This window comes from Piliocolobus tephrosceles, chromosome 12 (assembly GCF_002776525.5).
Source record: "Piliocolobus tephrosceles isolate RC106 chromosome 12, ASM277652v3, whole genome shotgun sequence".
NCBI lineage: Eukaryota > Metazoa > Chordata > Mammalia > Primates > Cercopithecidae > Piliocolobus > Piliocolobus tephrosceles.
The window spans coordinates 79,494,082-79,520,173 of record NC_045445.1 but is presented as its reverse complement, the minus strand read 5'-3'; the positions used below and the strand labels follow the sequence as shown (position 1 = coordinate 79,520,173).

Sequence of the window (26,092 nt, the reverse complement as noted above, 5' to 3'; positions counted from 1 at the left end):
CAAAGGCAGACTCACCCCCCTTTTACACAAAGAAGTAATGATATCACATTGGAGAACAGGGAAGCTATGAAGCTATTTATATTAATTAGGCTGAGTGATGAAGTTCTGCCCCAAAACCACTCCCATGGAGAGTCACGAATTAAGCAGTCCCCGAGGCTCTCAACCACACTGTGGCCCAGAGATAGACTACAGCGTGTGACTCATCTAGGAGTCATGAGCTCTGGAACAGGGTTGTGATAAGGCAACAGTTCATATTCTTGTCTATCTAGGACAAGGGGCTTGTGCATCACCCCACAATCCCCCACAAAAACTTCAGCACATTTCATTAGGAGCTCCTCCTACTCCTAGCCACCTGCACTAGGGCTGGTGCCTGCACTTGACATAGGAGTATTTGAGGGTAAGCCAGAAGTTCCAGCTCTGCCCAGCTCTGTCCCCCTACCCCCACAGAACAGGAAGCACATGTCACAGAGCACTTCGTGCTTCAGCCCATTAGCTGAAACAACAGAGAGCATCTCCCAGTAAACAAAGATTAGTTACATATCCATCTGTTGCACAACCGCTAGCTCTGAACCATAAAACCGTTGATAAAAGAAAAACTTCAGCTGAATTATATTTTTAAAAGTTTAATTTAGCAATGAACAATTCGTGAATTGGGCAGCCCCTAGAATCACGCAGATTCACAAAGACTCCAGTGCAGCCACATAGTGGAACATTTATAGACAAAAAAAGGGAAATGACATACAGAAACTGGAAGTGAGGCACAGAACAGCTGGATTGGTTACAGATCCACATATGCCTTCTTTGAACATAGTTTGAACACTAAGCAGTGTATGAATGGTTAAAGTATGGCCGCTGGGACTGGCTAAAACTTAACTGTTGTTACAAGTGCATACTACTAAGTTAGGTTTTCAATTTTATCTGCCTATTAAGCTAGGTTACAGTTCATCCACAAGGACTCAAATATAGAAGTATGGAGTCCCTCTCAGGCCATATTTAGTTTGCTTTAACACCATATACCTGCATGGAGGTTGAACTACACAGCCCAATATGAAACCTGCTGACAGAAGTATGTAGCAATATGGAAGTAAAGCCAAAAGACCCTCTCCAACATACTTTGTAGTGACACCCTCTGTCAAGGAGGAGAAAGGGAAAGAAGAAAAAAACCCAATAATATACAGATTGAAAGCGGGGGGAATTTTATCTATAGGAAAATAATTACAAAAATTAGAAATGCCAGTTATCTCCAAAGGAGAAAGAACCCACACAAGAATTCTGGCACCATGAAAAATGTGAAGGCTGTGACACCACCAGAAGATCACACTAGCTCTCCAATAATGGCCCCCAACTAAAATGGAAACTCAGAAATGTCAGCTAAAGAATTCAACCCATGGATTCCAAGAAAACTCAAAGATGTTCAAGATGAGATTGAAAATCAACAAAAAGAAACTACTAACACGATCCAGGAAATGAAGGAAGAGATAAGCACCTTCAAAAGAAATCAATCAGAGCTTCTGCAATTGAAAACCTTACTTAAAGAATATCAAAATACAATTGAAAAATTTATCAATAGACTAGACTAGACCAAGCAGAAGAAAGAATTTCAGAGCTTGAAGACTGGCCCTTTGAGCTAACCCAGTGGTGTGGGGGTGGGGGTAAATAAAGAAATAATTTTTAAAAATGAACAAACTAGGATATTTGGTCTCATACTTACAGTGGACAACCTTGATTTTCCACTTCTCTTCAGGGATGAGTCATATGGTGGTAGAAAATGCCCTCGACACAGAGGAGCAGTTTGCTCATCTGGACCTGAACTCCTCTGATAAACAGAGTGGAGGAGGAAGTACAGCAAGCCAAGAGTGCTATATACCTCCTCACTTAAGGAACAAGGAAGCATCTAAAGGATTCTATGATAAAGACAGTTCAGGTTGGAGTTGTAACAAAGATAAGGATGCATATAGCAGTTTTGGGTCTTGAGATTCAAGAGGAAAGCCTGGTTATTTCAGTGATTGTGGAAGTGGATCAAGGGGAAGATTTGATGATCCTGGATGGGGTGACTATGATGGTATTGGCAGTCATGGTGACAGCACTGGCTTTGGCAAATTTGAAGGGAGTGGACACAGTCATTGGTGTGACAAGTCAGATAAAGATTATTGGTCAAAACCGCTTCCACCAAGTGAATGCTTGGAGCAGGTACTCTTTTCTGGAGGAAACACTGGGATTAACTTTGAGAAATATGACGATATATCAATAGAGGCAACCAGCAGTAACTGTCTTCCACATATTGAAAATTTCAGCAATGTTGACATAGGAGAAATTATCATAGGGAACATTGAGTTTGTTACCTGCGTCTGTATAAGAGACCACTTGAGCAGGCTTAGTGTGAGCAACAAGGCTGTTTATTCACTTGGGTGCAAATGGGCTAAATCTGAGAAAGGAATGAGCAAAGGGTGGTGGGATTATCATTGGTTCTTACAGGTTTGGGATAGGCGGTTGAGTCAGGAGCAATTTTTTGCCGGCAGCAGATGGATGTTACAAAGTACATTCACAAGGGCGGGGGGGGGGGGGGGGGGGGGTTACAAAGCACATTCCCAGGGGGGGGGCTGGTGTATTGTCACAAGGGCAGGGGAGGAATGTTACAAAGTACATTCATAAGGATGGGGAATATCACAAAGTACATTATCACAAGGGCGGGGGAATGTCACAATGGTTTGACCATGGTACGGCCAGCTCAGAGGACCTTATGTTCCTGTCTTTTTATGTTAATAATGAAGAAATAAAATAAGAAAGTAATGAAAACTTTGGGTGAAAATTTTGGGGACAGTATGGATGGGTGATGGGCAACATTTCTCAGGGCTGCTTCAAGGCGGACTGGGGCAGTGTGGGAACCCAAAGTGGGAGAGATTAGACTGAAGTAAGATTTTGGGGTAAGGGGTGATATTGTGGGGTTGTTAAAAGCAGCATTTGTCATACAGAGTGATTAGTGATAGCCTGGATGCAGTTTTGTAGGAATTGAGAGATTAATCAGAAGACATAAGGCCCAATAAGAGAAGGAGGAAGATAGGTATTACAGGACTAACGATTGGAAGAGGCCAGGATACCCAGTTAGAGAGTGACCAGGTGGGTCCAGCATAATTAGTTGCCTGATTAGTGAGTTTTTGAGCTCTTTGAGTTTTTTGATGTTACCATATACCAGGCCACATTGATTTAAGTAAAAACAACACTCTTCATTAAGAAATATACCGAGTCCTCCTTTTCCAGCAGTGAGTAAATTGAGGCCTTGGCGGTTCTGGAGGACAACTGCAGCTAAAGAGTCAACCTGGGCTTGGAGGACAGATAAAGTTTTTGATATATCTGTAACGCTAGCAGAGAAGTCATTAAAGAGGCTGCGGAATGTTATGACAGAGGTTGAGATGCCTGCTATTTCCAGTTCCAAGTGTAATAGTGGAGGCAGAAAATCCTAGACCCATAAGTAAAGGGATTAGTGGGAAGACTCTTTTTTGTCATGTTGATGTCATGAGGGGGACAGGCAGTTGTTCGTTCCCATCTGGGAACGAACTGGATTTTGGGGGTAAGGAAGACTAGGGAACATGTGCCCATCTAGCTGGCAGGTAGGCACATGTAAGGTGGAAGAGCCACATAAAAAGAAGAGACCAGCTCGGTGGGGGAGACCCTATCCAAGTGGCGCTAGAGGAATTAAAGACACATGCACAGAAATATAGAGGTGTGAAGTGGGGAATCAGGGGTCTCACAGCCTTCAGAGCTGAGAGCCCTGAACAGAGATTTACCCACATATTTATAAACAGTAAACCAGTCATTAGCATTGTTTCTATAGATATTAAATTAACTAAAAGTATCCCTTATGGGAAATGAAGGGATGGGCCAAATTAATTGCACGGGGAACACGCCCTTAAGACACAGATCGCTCAGGCTTTTTTTTTGTGGCTTAAGAATGTCTTTAAGTGGTTTTCCACCCTGGCCGGGCCAGGTGTTCCTTGCCCTCATTCCCATAAACCACAACCTTCCAGCTTGGCCATTATGGCCATTATGGACATGTTACATTGCTGCAGAGGTTTTGTTTATGGCCAGTTTTTGGGGGGCTTGCTCCCAACATGTCTCCCTTCTTTGATTTGCAAAAAGATAAAAGGGCAGCTTTGTCACAGTGAGCTACTTCTTGCAGGAGTCGGGATCCGCATCTGCAGACTATACAAAGACAAACAACATAAATTAAAAGCACAATCATCATTGAAATCACAGAGCTTCCAAGTATTTTTATCCATTTAAATAGGTTACTAGCTGCTAATTTGTCTGCAGCTCCTTTAAACACTCTAGTTTCTGGCATTAAGGTCAGGTGGGCCTGGGATGCTTTAAATATTTGTTCTTTTAATTTTGCTATATCCAAAAACGAGTTTGTAGAGTGTCCTTCTAGATTTTTTTTTATTCTTTCCCAAATTTTGATCTTATTAAGAGCATTAAATAGTTTCCACAAATCCTTATGTTTAGCTCCTAGAGCGGGGCATATCATTTGAGGTTGAGGTGCCACTATACCGCCATGGTTCCAGATAATAGGAACTTTTGCCGTACTTATCATTTTTACCATCTGATTTGTTCAGATCATCTGAACATAGTATGGCCATGGCATGCAGACCGAGAGGTGCAATTCAAGCTAAACATCCCCTTAGGGGACTGATCAATAATGATTCCATAGGAATCGTTGTGCAGCACCTCTGCCTGTTCTGCAGAGCAATCTTCCTAAACAAGTACGTTCATTTTTTCTAACTGGGTCCAATCCTGTTTACAAATAGGTTTTTGATAATCCTCAATTATAGGATCAGATTTATTATGGTAAATACTGAGATCAGAAAGCATGTGTAACTGTGTCATAGTGATTGCATCCAGGCATTATTACCAGCCCTTACTGAAGGAATACTCACGGCAGTGGTGATAACCGCTATCATAGCTACCATTAAATTATTCATTGTGACTGGTTGTCCCACTTTCCTCAGGTTTTCTTTTGCCATCTGTGACAGCTTCTTGATCTGCCCCCAGGTGGGTGGCTGTGTTCGACGGGTGTGGGTCATGACAGTTGGGGTCCTACTCAGTGTCAGTCTCAACATGTCTGCAACTGGGAGGTCCTCGGGATCCTCCCAGAGTCTCTTCCACGGCATCTGGCTCATAATAAGGTTTCAGGTGTCTTGATAGTACCCAAATTGGCTGTTGGTTTTGGCCTGGAGAAATACAAGCATAACCTCTACCCGAAGTTATTATTTTACCTATTTCCCAACTTTTTGTTATTGGATCTTTTCACCAAATAATGCTAGATTAAATTGTGTATGGGCTGTCCTGTAATCCCTATTTCTCCTCCTTTTTTGTTTTTGTCAGCAGTTGTTCATCTATATGAAATCGTAACTGAGCATTTTCAATTAACTGTGTGGAATGAATCACGTATGAAGAATCAGAAATCACATTAATAGGCATATCAGAAGCAGTCAATACCTCAATTACAGCTACAAGCACCGCTTTTTGAGCTGAAGTATAGGAAGTCTGGAAAACTTTACTTTTTGAACCAGAATAAGAAGCTTTACCATTACTAGACCCATCTGTAAAAACATTCTCAGCACCTTCAATTGGTTTAAATTTAGTTATTTTAGGGAGAATCCAATTAGTTAACTTCAAAAACTGAACCAGCTTCATTTTAGGAAAATGATTATTGAGAATACCCACAAAGTCAGCTAAATGGGATTGCCAAGTAAGACTATTTATAAAATCTTGCTGTATTTGTGCCTTCGTGAGAGGGACAATAATTTTTCCAGGATCATATCCATGTAATTTAACAATCCAAGTTCTCCCAATCCCTATCATAGTAGCGATTTGATCTAAATAAGGAGTTAGAGTCCGTGAATTAGTATGTAGAAGAAAAAGGCACTCTACTAAGTCCTGTTCTTGGACAATAACACCAGTAGGTGAATGCTGAGTTGAAAAGATTAGCAAATCTAGAGTCTTCTCTGAATCTATTCTATTTATCTGAGCTTTATGGACTTGCTTTTCAATCAGTTGTAACTCTGCCTCCACCTCCTTTCTTACTTGCCAAGGGCTAGTGAGACTAGGATTTCCTCTAAGGATAGAAAACAGATTATTCATGGCATAGGTAGAGAGCAGGTCATATCCAATTAATATCCCCTAGTAATTTTTGAAAATCATTTAATGTTTTTAATTTATCCCTATGTATGGTTACTTTCTGTGGCACAATGGTAGTGTCATTTACTAAGGTCCCCAAGTAGGAGTAAGGAGAGTAGTCTGAATTTTGTCAGGAGCTGTAATTAAATCAGCATGAGAAATTGAATTTTGCAAGTGATCATAACATTGGAGTGATACTTCTCGAGTGGGGGCAGCACAAAGCATATCATCCATATAGTGAATAATGTAACACTGTGAAAAGTTTTGACGAGTAGGTTCAATGGCTTGTCCCACATACCTCTGGCAAATAGTCGGACTGTTTAACATGCACTGTGGCAACACTTTCCAATGATAATGGTTAGCAGGCTGCAGGTTGTTTACTGCAGGAATTGTAAATGCAAACCACTCACAGTCTTGCTCAGCTAAGGGGATAGTAAAGAAACAGTCTTTTAAATCTATGACTATTGAAGGCCAACTTTTTGGAATTAGAGCAGGAGAAGGCAATCCTGCCTGTAATGCTCCCATAGGTTGTATAACTGAATTGATGGCTCTTAAGTCAGTTAATATTCTCCATTTACCTGATTTTTTTCTTAATTACGAAAACTGGAGAATTCCAAGGAGAAAATGTTGGAGCTATGTGCCCCTTTTCTAATCGTTCAGCAACTAATTTCTCTAAAGCCTCCAGTTTTTCTTTACTTAGTTCTATCCAAATTGGCTTATCTGTTAACCATTTTAAAGGTATAGGTTCTGGAGGCTTAACAATGGCCGCCATCAAAATTTTTTTCCTAATCTTTGGTGGGAACTCTGTTTTTCCACTTGAAGCGGTTTTTTTAAATCTTGCAAATTTTTTTTCTGGTCCCATACCAGGGACATACCCCATTTCATGCATTGTATGTTGACTTTGAGGGCTATATAATTGTTCTAGAATTAGAACTTGTGCCCTCCATTGTTGTAATAAATCTCTTCCCCATAAATGTATAGGTACAGAAGTTATAATTGGTTGAATGGTCCCAGGTTGTCCATCAGGCCCCTCACAATGCAAAATATAACTACTTTGATATACTTCAGCAGCTTTACCAACTCCGACTATGTTAAAATGAGTGGGTTGAATTGGCCACGTACGTGGACAGCCAGTGCTGTAGAGAAATGATTGAAATTTCCGCTCCTGTATCTACCAAACCTTTAAATTTCTTTCCTTGAATAGTTATTTCATAGGTAGGACGTTTATCAGTAATTTGATTTACCCAATAATCTGCTTTGCCTTGTTTATTTGTGCTTCCAAATCCTCGTGTTCATTTAGTTTCACTTTTCCCCATTCCCACATATGGCACAATCAGGAGCTGTGCTATGCGCTCTCCCGGCTCTGCTTTCCAGGGAACAGGAGTAGATACAACAATTTGAATTTCCCCATTGTAATCTGAATCAATGACTCCTGTATGTAGTTGAATGCCTTTTAAACTTACACTAGACCTTCCTAAAAGTAATTCTATTGTCCCTGCCAGCAAGGGTCCACAGACTCCTATTGGGACCTTTTGCGGGGGTTCCCCAGGCAGAAGACTCACAGCTTTCATGCAGCATAAATCTACTGTGGCACTACCGGCTGTGGCGGGGGACAGACATTGTACAGGGGTGAGGGAATGGCTTGAGCTGGAAATGCCCCAGTTTAGAATGGGGCCCGGGACAGGCCCCTCTCATGGCATTTCCCAAAATCGGGTTCCCTTCTTTATCAAACTTAGAATGACACTGACTAGCCCAGTGTTTTCCTTTTTTACATTTTGGACATATTTCAGGCTCAACAGTTTTCCTTTTTCCCCTATCTGAAAATCTGACTCGCTGATTTTTTTCTACATAATTTTTTAGTATGACCATGCTTCCCACAGTTAAAACAAGCTCCAGGAAATGGAGTATTTCATTTATCCACTTTCAGTCCTGCCATTGCCTGTGCCAACAAGTTAGTTTTATGCAGATTACCTCCAATACCATCATAGGCCTTGATATAATCAACTAAATGTGCTTTCCCTCTGAAAGGTCGCAGAGCAGCCTGGCGATCCGGATTAGCATTGTCAAAAGCTAGTAATTGCAACACTATACCATGAGCAGCTGAATCTGCAATCATCTTTTTAAGAGACTCCTGTAACTGAACTATAAAATCAACATATGGTTCTCTGGGTCCCTGTTTTATAGCACTAAAGGAAGGGTATTGTTCTCCACCTGAAGTGATTTTTTCCCAAGCTCTAATGCACACTCCTCTAAACTGTTCTATGGCATCATCCTGCATGACCAGTTGTGCATCTAAACCAGCCCAGCCGCCAACCCCCAAAAGTTGGTCTGCAGTTATATTAATTTGAGTTTGGGCCCGGGCATTGCGAGCAGCCTGAAGGGAAGCTTCATCTGCCCACCAAGTTTTAAATTATAAGAACTGAGCAGGAGTTAGACAAGCTCGAGTAAGAGTGTCCCAGTCAGTAGATATCATTCGACTGGAAACAGTAACATTCTTTAACAGTCCCACTACAAAAGGAGAACCTGGTCCATACTGACTTATTGCTTGTTTTAATTCTTTGAGTAATTTAAAAGGAAAAGGCTCAAATGTAGCTATAATATTCCCCTCTTGATCTGGGGGATGTATTCTAACAGGGAACTGCCAAGTCACTACATCGCCCTTTTTTTTTTTTTTTAATTTATTTATTTTTTTGAGACAGAGTCTTGCTCTGTCGCCCAGGCTGGAGTGCAGTGGCGTGATCTCGGCTCACTGCAAGCCCCGCCTCCCGGGTTTAGGCCATTCTCCTGCCTCAGCCTCCCGAGTAGCTGGGACTACAGGCACCCACCACCTCGCCCGGCTAGTTTTTTGTATTTTTAGTAGAGACGGGGTTTCACCGTGTTAGCCAGGATGATCTCGATCTCCTGACCTCGTGATCCGCCCGCCTCGGCCAAAGTGCTGGGATTACAGGCTTGAGCCACCGCACCTGGCCTACATCACCCTCTCATCTAGCTTGCTGAATTCCTGCCTGAATCAAACTAAGAGCAGTCGCTCCAGGCGCTGCTCGAACAGTAACTGGGGTAATTACTTTTCGCCCAGTGTACTCCGGAAAAGAAAAATCTAGGGGGTCATTTTCTTCAAAATAATAATGAGGGGGTGCAGAAGGGTAGGGATGAACCTCTCCTTCCTTTGCCGCTTTAGCTTCAGCTGGCAAATAAACATGCTCTGTAACCTCTTCTGTTACTTCACTATACTCTTGTTCCTCCTCCTTATCAGTGTGAAAAAGTTCCAAGGTGAAACGAACCAGACCCCAAACTTGCTCCATTGTTACCCTGAAGCTTCTGAGCTCCTCTTCTTACTCACCACGGGGATTGCTTTAAGAGTGCTGGGGTGTCCTCCAGCTAGTTTTCCATTCCAACCGTCGCTCCGGCAACCCTTCGACCTGGATTCGAGCCCCCATGAATGGACGCCACTTGCTGAGACCAGCTGGGTCGGGGAGACCCTAACCCAGCGGTGCTAGAGGAATTAAAGACACACACATAGAAATATAGAGATGTGAAGTGAGGAATCAGGGGTCTCACAGCCTTCAGAGCTGAGAGCCCTGAACAGAGATTTACCCACATATTTATTAACAGCAAACCAGTCATTAGCATTGTTTCTATAGATATTAACTAAAAGTATCCCTTAAGGGAAACGAAGGGATGGGCCGAATTAATTGCAGCAGGAACACGCCCTTAAGACACAGATCGCTCAGGTTTTTGTTTGTGGCTTAAGAATGCCTTTAAGGGGTTTTCCGCCCTGGGCGGGTCAGGTGTTCCTTGCCCTCATTCCGGTAAACCCACAACCTTCCCGCTTGGGCGTTATGGCCATTATGGGCATGTTACATTGCTGCAGAGATTTTGTTTATGGCCAGTTTTGGGGGGGCTTGCTCCCAACAACCTTGTGTCAGGCAGAACTGGAAATGTAAAGTGAAAAGGTGATATGGTGTACTGAGAGGAGTCCTGCACCCCAAATCCTAGAGATCCAGCAAGGACAGCAGCTGTTAGAGGTTGTAATGGGGATTGATGGTGCAATTGTGTAGAGTGAGAGGTTTGGTTTTCATGGTATATGAGAAAACGCATAGTGTCTACGAGTAACCTTTCACTGCTATTGGTGGGGCTGGGTACAAGTAAGCAAGAAGGGTCAGGAGGAGAGTCAGATGAGCAGGGAGAGGTAGCCAAGGATGGAGTGAGATGCAGGGTAGGTGTCTTCCTAAACAATAGTGACTGCCAATGGTTTTTTAGTTTGTCAATAATGATAGAGGGCTTATCAGTAATGCGAAGTTGGAATGCTCCCATCTGTTTGGTAATGTGTGTGGCTGAGTTCTGGAGATAAGGACTAAAGGAACATTTGGAAGGTGGAAGGTTGCCTAAAGGGATTCCAGTAGGCTGTTGTCAGGAGATGCATAAAGGAGCAGCAACAGGGATAGTTGTCTGTGTGGTTAGGGGTCCAAATATTGGTGGGGGGAGGGGGGTGGAATTGACATAAGGAGAAAGGTGCCGCAAGTAGATGCGGAGAAGTGTGGCAACTTGTTGGTGCGAAATGTCTAGGAGTTCTCACCAAATCTGTCTAGAAAGTAAAGAAGTTTCTCAGGCGGGTAAAGATGAGGGCTATTAAAGGAGGTTCGGAGGTGCAGGGAGACAGGAGAGGTAGCCCAGTTGGCCTGTAGAGCGGGGATGGCTGCGTAAGAGCAGGAAGAAAGGGAAACACATAGCCAACAATTCTTTGCTAGAGAAGGATTGGAGGCAGTGAGGAGAGAGCAGGTGAGATTGATAGTATGCTGGGGGTACCTAGGAAGAGGTAGAGAGTGACTGGAGAATGGGGGCAAGGATAAGAGTGAATAGAAAAGTTTAAAAAAAAAAAGGACTTCATCAGGATAGAAGAATTGTGTACCTTGCCACTGAAGATCTTCTATCCACTCCCAGAGCGAGTTAAGGGTGGCGGTTTGAGGTAAAACCAGGAGATACCAGTTATGATAGTTTGGAGGAAAAGTGTAAACCAGCAGTGTAAACAAGGGCAGGGCATTTATGAGTAGTTGAGAATGGTGAATAGGAGTATGACTAGACTGAAGATAGTAGGGATGACAAGTTTTTGGGGCACAGTCCAAGTAGTGGAGGTGACTGCATAAAGCCCTGTTACAAAAAGTAGGGTAAGGATGAATAGACCTAATAGAATGAAGGAATGTATTAGGCTCATAAGGGTTATTACTGTTCTTCAGAAATGCGAGTGAGTTTAAAGGAAGTAGAGGAGAGTACCTGCGATTTCCAGGAGGAAGAGGAGAGATCAGGCTGGCTGGCGGACACAGCTTTGTTTTGGAACGGTGAATCCGATAGGGAAGGTCCTGCAGGCGGACAGCAGTTGGGGTACTATAGATGACTAAATAGGGTTCAGTCCATTGAGGCTGTAGAGTTTGAGGGGTCAGATTCTTAACAAGAACTGATCGTCCAGCTAGGGTGTCTTCATATGGCTGGGAATCTGGAGTAGGCAAGAAAAGATTAGCAGCCTGGTGAATTTCCTGTCTAGCCTGCTAGAGGACCAGAAGATAGTCGCCTTGAGAGCTGGTGTCTGGCATGAGGTTGGGGCCCAGCAAGAAGGTACGTCCATGTAAAATTTCAAATGGACTATACCCTGTAGCTTCTCAAGGATAGGCTCTAATTCTAAGGAGGGCAAATGGTAAAAGTGCTGTCCAGTCTTTTTTAAGTTGGAGGCTGAGCTTGGTGAGGTGTGTTTTTAAAAGACCATTAGTTCTTTCTACCTTTCCCAAAGATTAAGGATGGTAGGGGGTATGAAGTTTCCACTGGATGCCAATGGCCTGGGAGACTGCTTGAGTGACCTGACTAATGAAGGCTGGTCCCTTATCAGACTGTATAGAGGTCAGAAGGCCAAACAGAGGAATTATGTCTGACAGAAGGGAAGAAATGACTGTGGTGGCCTTCTCAGACCCTGTGGGAAAGGCCTCTACCCATCCTGTGAATGTATCTACCCAGACCAAAAGATATCTTAGTTTTTTGACTCGGGGCATATGGGTAAAGTTAATCTGCCAGTCTTGGGTGGTGGCAAATCCTCTAGCTTGATGTGTAGGAAAGGGAGGGGGCCTGAGATATCCCTGAGGGGTGGTAGAGTAGCAGATGAAACACTGAGAAGTAATTTCCTTGAGGATGGATTTCCATGATGGAAAAGAAATGAGAGGTTCTAAGAGATGGGCCATTGGCTTGTAACCCACATGAAAGAGGTTATGAAAGGATGATAAGATAGAATGAGCCTGTGAGGCAGGAAGGAGGAATTTTCCTTGATCCAAGGACCACTTGCCTTGAGTAGGAAGGGACTGATAGGTAAGAGTTTCAATGGGAGAATAGGTGAGAGTGATAGTTGAGAAGGAAGAAAACTGGCCGTGAGGGACAGATATGGGAATACTAGCTGCTTCTTTTGCTGTATTATCAGCATAAGTATTTCCTCAAGCAATGGGATCTGGTGACCTCTGATGCCCCTTGCAGTGAATGACTTCAGCTTCCTTTGGCAGTAGTCTTAAGGACAATTTTTATTAAGGTGCGTTGATGACGGAGGACCCTTGTGTAGTGAGAAAACCTCTTTCTGCCCATATAACAGCATGGTGATGTAGGATGTGGAAGGCATACTTGGAATCAGTGTAGATATTGACACGTAGTCCCTTTGCAAGGGTGAGGGCCCAGTTTAAAGCAATGAGTTCGGCTTGTTGAGAGGTAGTGGAAAGGGGCAGGGCAGTAGCTTCAATGACAGATGTGGAAGACACTACAGCATAGCCTGCCCTTGCTGGTGACTGATGATTGGGCCTTGAAGAACTACCATCATAAACCAAGTGTGGTCTGGATTAGGAACAGGAAAGAGGGAAATACGGGCAAATGGGGAGGATGCCATACGGATTAGAGAGATACAGTCATGAGGTTCAGGTTTGGTGCTAGGTATAAGGTGAGAGGATGGGTTGAAGTTTGTGCCAGGATACAGACTGTGTGGGAGTTTCAATGAATAGTGAGTACACGTGGAGGAGTTAGGGGGCGGAAAGTATATGCGCCAAGTGTGATTAGGAAAATAGATGTTGAAACTTATGAGAGCTGTAGAGAGTAAGTGGGGCATGGGTTGTGGTCTTGAGGGCCTCTAGAAGTATTGAAGCGGCAGCTGCTGCCGTACGTAGACATGAGGGCCAGCCTAGAACTGTGAAGTTAAGTTGTTTGGATAGGAAGGCTACAGGTTGTGGGCCTGGTTCCTGAGTAAAAACTCTTGACCGCACAGCCTTGTATTTCAGCTGTATGTAAGAAAAAGGATTGGGATGAGTTAGGGAGTACAAATGTGGGGACTGTTTCTAGGGCTGTCTTTAAGGAACAAAAAGAAGAGTGGGGAAAGGACTTAGGGTCTATGGGGTCAGTCAGGTTTCCCTTTGTGAGTTTATATAGTGGTTTAGTTGGATTGCAAAACCTGGTATCCAAAGGCAAAAGTATCCAACCATGCCTAGGAAGGAAAGGAGTTGTTGCTTTGTAGAAGCGGTTGGGGTTTTGGAGACTAGCCATACACAGTTAGCAGGGAGAGCATGTGTGTTTTGATGAAGGACTCTGCCAAGATAGGTAATGGATGGGGAAGAAATTTGGGCTTTAGAGGGGGATATATGATACCACTTTGAGAATATATGTCGAAGGAGCAGGAGGGTATCCTGTTGGGAAGATTCATAAGAGGGGATGCAGAGGAGAAGGTTGTCCATATATTGAATAAGGTGAGAAACAGATGGACGGAAAGAAAGTAGATCATGAGAAAGAGTTTGACTAAAGTAATGGGGGCTGTCTCTGAAGCCTTGTGGTAGTACAGTCCAGGTGAGTTACTGAGACTGGTGGGTGTCGGGGTCAGTCCATGTGAAAGCAAAAAGAGGTTGGGATGAGGGGTGCGAAAGAATAGTGAGGAAATTATCTTTGAGGTCAAGGATGGAATAATGAGTTGTGGAGGGAGGTATTGAGGATAGGAGAGTATATGGGTTTGGCACCACAGGATGGATAGGTAAGACAATTTGGTTAATAAGGCAAAGATCCTGAACCAAGCTGTAAGATTTATCCGCTTTCTGGACTGGTAGGATAAGGGAGCTGTAAGGAGAATTTGTAGGCTTTAAAAAGCTATGCTGTAACAGGTGAGTGATAACAGGCTTTAGTCCTCTTAAAGCCTGTTGTGGGATGGGGTACTGGCGTTGAGCGGGGTAAGAGTGATTAGGTTTTAATGGGATGATAAGGGGTGCCTGATCAGTCACCAAGGAGGGAGTAGAGGTATCCCATACTTGTGGATTAAGGTAGGGAGACATGAGAGGAGAATTCAAAGGAGGCCTTGAATCAGGTAAAAGGACAGCAGTGGGGTGTGGTTGTAGTCCAGGAATAGTCAGGGAAGCAGATAATTTAGTTAAAATGTCTTGGCCTAGTAAGGGAACTGGGCAGTTGGGGATAACTAAAAAAGAGTGCATAAAAGAATGTTATCCAAGTTGGCACCAGAGTTGGGGAGTTTTAAGGGGTCTAGAAGCCTGGCCATCAATACCCACAACAGTTACAGGGGCAAGGGAAACAGGCCCTTGAAAAGAAGGTAATGTGGAGGGGTAGCCCCTGTATCGATTAAACAGGGGATGGACTTACCCTCCACTGTAAGAGTTACCCAAAGCTCAGCGTCCGTGATGGTCCAAGGGCTTCTGAGGCAATCAGGCAGCGTCAATCTTCAGCCACTAAGCCAAGGAGATCTGGGAAGGAGTCAGGCAAGGAACGCTGGGTTTGAGCTCCAAGAGCTTTAGGAGTGGCAGCGATGTGAGTCAGACAGTCTGACTTCCAGTGGGGGCCCGCACAGGGGTTTCAGCGTGTTAGTAGCCACTGGGAGCTATGGTTTAGATGTTCTGAAGGTTTTGTATGCTGGAGAAGTGGTTGTGGGTTGTCTTAGAGTGGAGGCAGGTAGCTATAACTCAGAGATACGTTGCCGCTTGGCAGCTTCTTTTCTGTTATTGAACACCTTGAAGGTGAGGTTGATTAAATCCTATTGTGGGATTTGAGGGCCAGAATCCAACTTTTGGAGTTTTTTTCTAATGTCAGGAGTGCATTGGGTCATAAAATGCATATTAAGGATAAGGCGGCCTTCTGGCCCCTCTGGGTCTAGGGCTGTAAAGCATCTAAGGGTAGCTGCTAAGTGGGCCATGAACTGGGTTGGGTTTTCATCTTTACCTTGGGTAGTTTCCTTTAGCTTGTCATAATTAACAGCTTTGTATGCTGCCTTTTTGTGCCCTTAGACTAGGCAGGAGACCATGTAATCTCACCTAGCTATACCTGGGGAGTCTGTGTGGTATTGCCAACAGGGATCCTCTCGGGGAACTGCCCTGGTGCCCTCTTGGAGGCCTGGCTCATGAAGCTGGCAGGTGTCTGCAGAGGACTGGGCTAGAGAACAAACTCTTTCTCATTTATCTGGGTAGAGGGTAGAGGTCAGGATGACATTTATCTCACTCCAGGTTAAATTGAAGGACTGAGTTAGATATTGGAATTCCTGTATATATTTATTGGAGTCTGACGAGAAAGAGCCTAAATGCTGTCTGATTTGGGAAAGGTCTGATAGAGAAAAAGGCACATGTACCTGACTATGCCTTCAGCTCCAGCCACCTCTCTAAGAGGAAATTGTTGGGCAGGTGGGGGAGAGCTAGTCATGGAATGAAACTGTAAGCCAGACCGGGTGTGAGGAGGGAAGGTAATAGAAGGGTTATAGGGTGGGGGAGTGGAGGCTATAGAAGAATTGGGACCTGATTCAGCCTGGTGAGGAGTGGCCAGGGGAGGAGAAGAGAGGTAAGAGGGGTCAGTGGAAAAGGAGGATTCAGGGGACTCTGAGTTTGGGGTGGAGACCAGAGGAGCGGATGGGAGAGAAAGAAGGAAAATCTGGGACAAGTTGCATTGGGAGCAGAGACTAGGGAGGGAATGAAGTGTAAAAAAATGCCTGGACGTAAGGCATCTTGGACCATTTGCCCATTTTTTGACAAAAATTATCTAGGTCTTGTAGGACAGACAAATCGAAAGTGCCATTCTCTGGCCACTTGGAACTATTGTTGAGTTTGTACCGGGGCCAAGCAGTATTACAGAAAAAATAAGATGTTTAGGTTTTAGGTCAGGTGTTAGTCGAATGGATTTTAGGTTTTTAAGAACACAGGCTAAGGGGGAAGAGGGAGGAATGGATGGCAGAAAGTTACCCATAGTGGAGAAGGTAAGTTTAAAAAGGAAGGTAGAGACATGGAGAAGTGGAGGTGGCAGCTACAGACTTCCAGTAGGCGTCCCTGACTGAGTCCTGGGCTGTAATGTGGGTGAGCAGCTAAAGCAGGCATCCCCACAATTGACCTGCCACCAAGGGAATGTGGGTGAATGATCAAGGCAGGTGTTCCCGTGGTGATCAGACACCAAGGGAAGACTGTCTTCCCAAGTCCGTGACCAACATAGGAATTTTTGAATGCACGGATAAAGTGTGTCTCCTTTTTGTCTCTACCAGGAAGGGAGAGAAACTGAAATTGAAAGGAAAGAGATTGAAGGGAGGTGAGAGAGGTTAGGTAGAGAGCGAAAAACCCGCTTACCCGAGTGTGAAGAACTGCTTACCGATTTGAAATTGGTGAGATGGTCCTTGGGTTGGCTGGTCTGATGACCCAAGGTCATAGGTGGATCTCCTCACAGAGGGAGCGTGAGGACAGGGGACCAGTCTCTCAAAGGAGTCCCCCTGTCCCGGGTCTTTGGCACCAAATATTATGCGTGTCCGTATAAGAGACCACCTGAGTAGGCTTAGTGTGAGCAACAAGGCTGTTTATTCACTTGGGTGCAAGTGGGCTGAGTCCGAGAAAGGAGTCAGCAAAGGGTGGTGGGATTATCATTTATTCTTATAAGTTTCGGATAGGCAGTGGAGTCAGAAGCAATTTTTTGCAGGCAGGGGATAGATGTTACAAATACATTCACAAGGGCAGGGAGGAATGTTACAAAGTACATTCACAAGGGCGGGGAGCATGTATTGTCACAAGGGTGGGGAGGAATGTTAGAAACTACCTTCACAAGGATGGGGAATATCACAAAGTACATTATCACAAGGGCGGGGGAATGTCACGATGGCTTGACCACGGTGCGGCCAGCTCAGAGGACCTTACAGAGCTTACTCACTATACTCATCCTACTCCACTGCAAAAACATGCCATTCCTATTATTAGGGGAAAAAGAGACTTAATGGCTTGTGCCCAAGCAGGGTCTGGGAAAACTGCAGCATTTCTTTTACCCGTACTGAGTTAGATATATATAGATGGTCCAGGAAAAGCTTTGAAGGCTGTGAAGGAAAATGGAAGGTATGGGTGCCAATCTCCTGGGTTTTAGTCCCAACAAGAGAATTGGCTGTACAGATATGAGGAAGCCAGAAAATTTTCATACCAGTGTAGAGTTCATCCTTGTGTAGTTTATGGTGATGCTGATATTGGTCAACAAATTCAGGTCTTGGAACATGGATACCACTTGTTAGTAGCCACGCCAGGATGTCTAGTGGATTTGATGGAAAGAGGAAAGATTGGATTAGACTTCTGCAAATACTTAGTGTTGGATGAAGTTGATAGGATGTTGGATATGGGATCTGGACCTCAGATACATCGTATACTTGAACAAGATACTATGCCACCAAAGGGCATTCATCACATCATGATGTTTAGTGCCACTTTTCCTAAGGAAATACGATGCTTGCTCATGACTTTTTGGATGAATATATATTTTTGGCTGTAGGCAGAGTAGGCTCTACCTCTGAAGTAGTTTGGGTGGAAGTAGTTTGGGTGGAAGAGCCAGATAAACGGTCATTTCTGCTTGATCTCTTAAATGCACCAGGGAAGGATTCACTGACTTTAGAGTTTGTGGAGACAAAAAAGGGAACAGATTCTCTGGAGAATTTCTTATACCATGAAGTATATCCTTGTACTAGTATTCATGGAGACCAATCACAGAGAGATCGAGAAGGAGGCCCTTCACTAGTTTTCCTTGGGGAAAAGCCCAATTCTAGTGGCTACAGCTGTGGCAGCATGAAGACTAGACATTTCAAATGTGAAACATGCTTCAATTTTGATTTGCCAAGTGATATTGAAGAATATGTGCCTTGTATTGGCTGTACAGGATGTGTGGGAAACCAGGGCCTTGCCATCTCATTCTTTAATGAAAGAAATATGAATATTACAAAGGATTTGTTGGATATTCTTGTAGAATTTAAACAAGAAGTACCTGCTTGATTGGAAAACATAGGTTATAAACACCACTACAAGGGTGGTATTCGTGCATGATCTAAAAGATTCAGTGGAGCATTTGGTGCCAGAGACTATTGACAACGTAGTGGTTCCAGCAGTTCTGGCTTTAGTAGTAGTCATACAAGCAGCAGCTGCAGTGGTGGAGGTGGTCATGACATCAGCAGCAGATGTGGTAAAGGTGGCTATGGAGGCTTCTACAATAGTGATGGATGTGTAGGAAATTATAACTCTTGTTATAAGAGTTACTAAGAGCCGGGCATGGTGGCTCACGCCTGTAATCCCAGCACTTTCGGAGGCCGAGGTGGGCGGATCACGAGGTCAGGAGTTCAAGACCAGTTTGGCCAACATAGTGAAACCCCGTCTCTACTAAAAATACACAAAAAATTAGTCAGGCGTGGTGGTGTGTGCCTGTAATCCCAGCTACTCGGGAGTCTGAGGAGGAGAATCGTGTGAACCCAGGAGGCAGAGGTTGCAGTGAGCCGAGATCGTGCCACTGCACTCTAGCCTGGGTGACAGAAGGAGACTCCGTCTCAGAAAAAAAAAAAAGAGTTATTAAGAAATTATTTTAGGCAGATAGGAAAAGGGGTCCTTGGGAAGTTTTTGTTTCTTTTAGAGCAACTCCAGAAACTGGTGAGATGGTTTCTTATGTAGCAGGAAAGCCCTGGCTCTTAGAGCTGGGCCAGCAAGCTTTGATATGCAAATACCAGCCATCAGAAACTGGGCCCACCCAAACATGGCAATTCCTGCAGTCTTATTCTTGCCCTGGCCTCCACATGTGCCTGGTGACACGGCCACCCCCACATATCCACACATGTGTAAAACATCTTGGTGCCCTGTATTTGCATATTAAAAGGCTAGGGTGGAAGGGCCAGTTTTTTTCCCCTGCTATTTGAATGATATGCTTGGTCAAACCAATCCCCCGAGCCCTATCCAAATCAGACACCACCTCCTCCAGCCTCCTCATATAAGCAGACACTTTTCTGTCACACTTGGGGTTTTTCTCTTTGTTCCAACCCCCTACCTTCTGTCTCTGTACGGGGGAGCTGTTTTCTTCTTCCTTCCTTCTTTCTTGCCTATTATACTCTCCACTCTTTAAAACCACTCCACGTGGGTCTGTGTCATTTTATCTAAATTGACACAAGATTAAGGACCCTGGTGTTCCTCCAGTTATGGGAGCCATATCATTTTGATCCATTGGCTGGCAAACTGAGGTACAGCCTTTGTTGAAGCGGTAAGTATGAAAGCAAGCTTAAAATCTGTTCCATCATTCACAAGGTGCTCTTGGCCTCTATATTAAAATAAAATCAAATAGATCAACCCAAACTACTTTCTGTGTGATATTCTCAGATGTAGAGCCTACTCTGCCTGCAGCCAAAAAGATATACTCATCTAAAAAGTCACGAGTAAGCATCTGTATTTCCTTAGGAACGGGCATGCATCAGCCTAGTACATACACTTAGCACTGGCTGCCCTACTACAGACTCAGATGTGAGGCTTGCTGGTGAGAACATGGAGAACCCCGCAATACCCATGAGTACTGGGAATGTTGGCCATGTTTTGAACTAGTTTCTTTTCACGGGGAGACCTCACCATTGAGTGAGGCTGGGAAAAGTTCTGAAGTAACTGAGAATTTCTGGCCAGGGGACATCCTGGCATGATTCACCGGCCTCTGGACCAGACCCAGCCTCCAATAGCGTGTTTTGGGTGTTGGCAGAGAACCCTCAACTATTCTGTTGCAAAACTCTTCTTCCTTCTCTATCCCTGGCATCTTACTCTTTCTCTGATTTAAATGTGCAGGTATTTTTACAGCCTAGGAAAGAAATCCTGTTAGGCAAGATCAGGAAAATGCCTCTAGGAAGAGTTTTCCCCATTCCTCTGTAGTGAAGTTACTTGCTACCGCTTCTCTGGCAAGCACATAGTATTTCTAAGCTAACAGCGCCACCTAGTGCAAATAGGAATCCTCTAGATGAGACACTTTTTTTCCTTTTTCTTTTATAGTAACACTGCAGCTTCTTTTTACACCATTAAAAATCAGGCTCTATGCTTCTTCTGGAAATGGGAAGTTTCTGCCTTTAGCAGTTAGGAGTAAGATGCCTAGGGGCTGGGCGCGGTGGCTCACACCTGTAATCCCAGCATTTTGGGAGGATGAGGCAGGCAGATCATGAGGTCAGGAGATTGAGACCATCCTGGCTAACATGGTGAAACCCCGTCTCTATTAAAAATACAAAAAAATTAGCTGGGCATGGTGGAGGGCGCCTGTAGTCCCAGCTACTCGGGAGGCTGAGGCAGGAGAATGGTGTGAACCCGGGAGGTGGAGCTTGCTGTGAGCCACTGTACTCCAGCCCAGGTGACAGAGCAAGACTGTCTCAAAAAAAAAAAAAAAAAAAAAAAATTGATTCCCTCTATTGTACCATCAGTAAAAAAATGGCCATTCGGTTCCTATGCTCTTTTAAGGCACCTACTATGTCTCTGATTAAAACAGTACTTAATTAGTAAGGGAATTTTAAATTCAGAAGTTAACTGGAACCATTTTTTTTAAGGGTAAGTGCTTTAGCATGGGCTGTAATAGCAGGCAATCTAGCTCATTGCCTCCACTAAAGGAGCCTTGCCCAAAAGTGACACAGTCTCTCTGGAGATCCGTTTTTCAGAGAGCCAGGCAAATCACACAGGTTCTAGAAAGTCAAAGGGAAATCACACAAGGTGGATAAGCTAAGGCTGCATGGGTAAGCGTGGTTAGCCCCATCACTTAGCTCATCCGGTTCCATGGCTTGGAGGACCATGCCTACAACCATGGGGGCCATATTTAACATGGTGTCAGGATCCAGAAACCAGGGAGGGGAGACATTTGGAGGATGCTCCCTGTCTACTCCACTCTGGCTCATACAGAAAGGAGACAAGAGGATGCTTCTATTCTTGCTTCTTTTCCTAAATGGGTGTTAGAAACAAAATGCTTGTTTCTCAGTGCCACAAGGAAAAATCAGGATTCAGACAAAAAGTTTTCTCAGCAAGGCAATTTTGCTTTCTGCAGAAAGGGAGCTGCTCATCAGCAATTCTGTCACAAGAGCACAATGAACATAGAAAGGCAGGAATATTTATCCCTTACACATTAGGTCCTTACTGCTGTGTCCTATTTCCATTGGTTGGAGTTGGACCTCACAGTCTAACCTAAACCTGACTGGTTAACAACTTAAAACTTTCCTAAATAGGTAAAGGCAATGGAGAACAAAAGGAAAAGAGGAAGTTGCTTGAGAAAGGATTTAGAAAAGTAATAACATTTCCAAATAAGGAAGGGGCATAGGCTGCAAGCTGGGACATGCCTGAGCATGTTCAGAACAAATATCTTGGTTAAAGTACAAGGACATAGAATGTACTTATTCCCTTATACCTAACAGTTACATAGGATAGGGCTTAACAAAGAGTTATCTGCACAAAGGCAGGGAGGCTTGAAGGAAGTTAGTCTTTAAAGGAAACAATTATTTTTAACATTTATTATTTATTTTTTAGAAGGGAAACTTTGAAGATAAACTTTTTACTTTCCACAATTTCCCCCTCTTGGTTTATAGTTCTTCCTCTTACAGTTCTTCCTCTTTGAATTTTTTAATATGTTTTGTCTTAGTTGTTCTGCCTGACTCTCAAAATGTAAAAGTTTCTCTGAGTAAGGTGGAGGAGAGTTAAGGGAGGCTTTAGTAAGAGCTGTTTTTATTAACCTTTGCACCAACTCTCAGATGCATGGTATAACACAACACCTAAGAAGAAGAAGTATACTTATAATTGCTAAAGAGGTAAGAATTGAGGCTATGGTCTCTCTCCATTGGCTGAACCACCCTTTTAGCCATTTAGAAACAGGGTTATTAATTTCAGAATTTTTAGCTAGCTCTTTAGATAAAGCAGTAAGGCTTTGTAGGGCCTTTGTTATGCTTCCATTAGGAGCAGTGTTGTTTGGGATGAAGGTATAACATTGTGTTTCAATCATAACACAAACACTACCTTTTTCAGCTAATATCATATCTAAAGCCATTCTGTTTTTGCAGGCCATTGGGCTAGTGGACCCTAACTGTTCCACTATTCCTTTGAAAGCATCTTTAGTGCAATTAATAAATCATTGTTGATTGTAATAAATATAGTTTATCCAATCTACATTTTTATTAATGCTATCTATGGGAGGATAGATTCAAACCCTGCAGCTATTTAGTCCCTAGCTTTAAATTTATCTGGTACACCTTGATAAATTTATCTGGTACAGATAAATTTGCATCTAAATAGACATGGAGGTCGAAAGACCCATAAGGGGCTTCTTTTGCTTTACAATGTCGTGCTTTTTTCTTTTTCTGGTTGATGAAATGCCAGGGTAAAAGGGATAGCCAATTGAACTAGAGCACAAGTACCGCTCCAATTATTTGGCAGAGTATCCAGTAAAGGTCCTCCACAATATCACCATACATCTGCTTGGGGATGAGTAAGGGCAGACTGATGGGTCAGCTCTTGGAAGTGCCTGACCTTACTACATCCTGTTAAGTCTCCAAGGAACACCAAATTTCCCCCTTGTCATTGGAAACACGAGGTAAAATTGGTTGTGGAAGATGGAGGCTGGATGGCCCTCAGGGGCTGACCTGCAGGGTCCTGCACTTTAGGAAATAGTAGAGAGAGTTTGGTAGAGTTCATCATCCCAGGCTGTAGGATTTCGAAAAAAGAGCTACCATGCAGTCCATGTCTTGTTGATTAGAGGACCATCCAAATGGAAAGGGGACAACCTGGGCCTCTGGCCTACCATGTGCACAAGTGTAACAGTTGCTTTTATTTAGAGTGTGGGTAGAATATTTAATCAATTTTAGCCAGGCATTTGCATCCTGATATCCTGTCTCAATTGCTATGGTTTGCCTTTATTACAGAGACTTTGGTTTTGTCAATGTGTCTGGGAAGAGTGATTGATACAGAAGTTGAAGGGGCAATAAAGTGTATTTAAAAAAATTCTTCTAGGATCCTTTCCTGAAATGTCAGCTCCCATACTATAAATACGACTTAATGGAGGGGAAGAGTTTTGAGATGTTGCAATAGTAATAGTAAGCTGTATAGGATTACATTGGTTATATTAACAGCTAGAAGGAGTAATTCTTTTGCTGAAATGGATATATGGTTTTAAGGACTGACAGTCTGTCTTAGAGGGACAAGAGTCTGCTTCCCACCAATTAATTCAGCTACTATTCTCTGTATTACTAGTATCCTTACAGGAACTTATGTCTTTTTAATCTGAGAAAGGCCAAGAGGGACAGAGATTTTTTTCTTTTTTGAAGTAGTAAGCTCTCTTGCTTATGTAAATCTTTAAAAGGTATAACTATATAGGCATTAAAAGTAATAACTTGGGCCAGGCACGGTGGCTCACGCCTGTAATCCCAGCACTTTGGGAGGCTGAGGCAGGTGGATCACGAGGTCAGGAGATCGAGACCATCCTGGCTAACACAGTGAAACCCTGTCTCCACTCAAAAGTACAAAAAATTAGCCGGGCGTGGTGGTGGGTGCCTGTAGTCCCAGCTAGTCGGAAGGCTGAGGCAGGAGAATGGCGTGAACCCAGGAGGCAGAGCTTGCAGTGAGTCGAGATCGGTGCCACTGCACTCCAGCCTGGGTGACAGAGTGAGACTCCGTCTCAAAAGGGAAAAAAAAAAAAGGTAATAACTTGAGGTGAGTTAGATGTAGTTATGTTAATAATAAGATGGGGAGTAGTTAAAGGAAAGAAAAGAGAAAGGAAGGAAGGAAGGAAGGAAGGAAGGAAGGAAGGAAGGAAGGAAGGAAGGAAGAAAGGAAGGAAGGAAGGAAGGAAGGAAGGAAGGAAGGAAGGAAGGACACATACATACATACATACATACATACATACATACACACATACAGCTTTTCTTTAATTTGGTAGGGTTCCGCCCTGGGACTATGGCCCATGACTCCGGAGGGGATGGCACTCTCTTGACTTGGGTACGATGGGTCCAACCTCTTTCTGCACTAGGTAAGGTCCTTCCCAGGCTGGTTTGAGCTTCTCCTTCTTTCCATCATTTGATGAGGACATGGTCCCCAGGCTGGTGCTGGTGTACTGGAAATTTTAGGGGTAGTGTCTGTGCTAGAATACCTCTGGTTTTAAGAGAAGAAAAGGTAGAGGACAGATCAAATATATAATTTTTAAGAAACTGATCTTTTGTTTCAAAGGCAGTAATGTCAGCAGTGGAGTGTAAATAAGGCAATTCGTAGAGTATCTCATAAGGAGAAAGACCAATTTTTTTTGCAGGGCAGTTTGGATTCAGGTAGTGAAATGAGTTCCATTGTCTGAATCAATATTTTCTATTAGTCCTAACCTGGGTACTATATTTATAATTAATGCTTTAACTACATTACTAGTGGTTACATTTGAAAAAGGGATGGCCTCTATGCAATGAGTAAGGTGATCTACTATTACTAATAAATACTTTAGATGACTAAGTGGAGGCATCTATGTGTAATTAATGTGGATACTTTGGAATGGCCTTAAGCCTGGATTCCTTTTCCCCAAGGGGTAATCTTTTTATAGCTTGTCTATTAGTTTTTTTTACATACAAAGCAACTATTTGTAACCTGTTTGACTGAGGTATAAATTTTTATACACCCATAAACTCTGAGAACTGCATCACACATGGCCTGGGCCTGCAATGGGTCCCTTGATGTAGTTGGGATAAGATTTTCCTCATAAGGAGTTTGGATAACATTTCTCTCTGGTCTAGTAATATCTAGTTTCCTTCTGAATTCTCTTTAGCACCTATTTTTATTAGTTTTTAGACCAAAGAAAGGCAAACACCATTTTATATTTGACAATGCTTCCTGTATGATTTTTATACCAGATAAGCAAAATTTCACCTTTATATTAGTGTGCTATTAATGTTAAACTTAATTTTAATAAAACCTTGTAGACATATTTATCCAATTTTAATGCCTAACCATTAGGTAAGATTTTTATAGACTCTTTTTAACCCTTTATAATCTTTGTTAAAGAGCAAGTTAGTGCTTTAGGAAAAACCTTTTATTTTAATTTCCAGATTACAGAAAAACTGCAGGATACCCTTTTAGCTTTAGCCAATATGTTTACACACAGAATTTCTTTTACAATTAATGTTTCAAAACTTGCTTAAATTTTCAAAACAAAGTTTAATCTTTTAATGTAGGTAAACATTCACATTCTTTTTTTTTTTTTTTTTTGTCTTGCTCTGTCACCCAGGATGGAGTGCAGGGGTGTGATCTCAACTCACTGCAACCTCTGCCTCCTGGGTTCAAGTGATTCTCCTGCCTCAGCCTTTTGAGTAGCTGGGATTACAGGCATGCACCACCACGCCTAGCTAATTTTTGTATTTTTAGTAGAGATGGGGTTTCACCATGTTGGTCAGGCTGGCCTCGAACTCCTGACCTCGTGATCTGCCCATCATGGCCTCCAAAGTGCTGGGATTACAGGATGAGTCACTGTGCCTGGCCAAAAATTCACATTCTTATGCCTTCTTGTAATCCTTTTACTAAAAGTATATTTTACTTTTCTTACATACTTTGCATATGAACTGTTCCTTCAATAGTTTTACATTCAGGAGGCCTAATTACTTTTTTTTTTTTTTTTTTTTTTTTTGGGG

The 26,092-nt window shown here is 43.2% G+C and overlaps 1 pseudogene; it reads left to right on the top strand.

The window, feature by feature from the left end:
- The first annotated feature begins 1,746 nt into the window (after positions 1–1,746).
- On the top strand, positions 1,747–18,713 carry LOC111536193 (annotated as a pseudogene).
- The last annotated feature ends 7,379 nt before the right edge of the window (positions 18,714–26,092 follow it).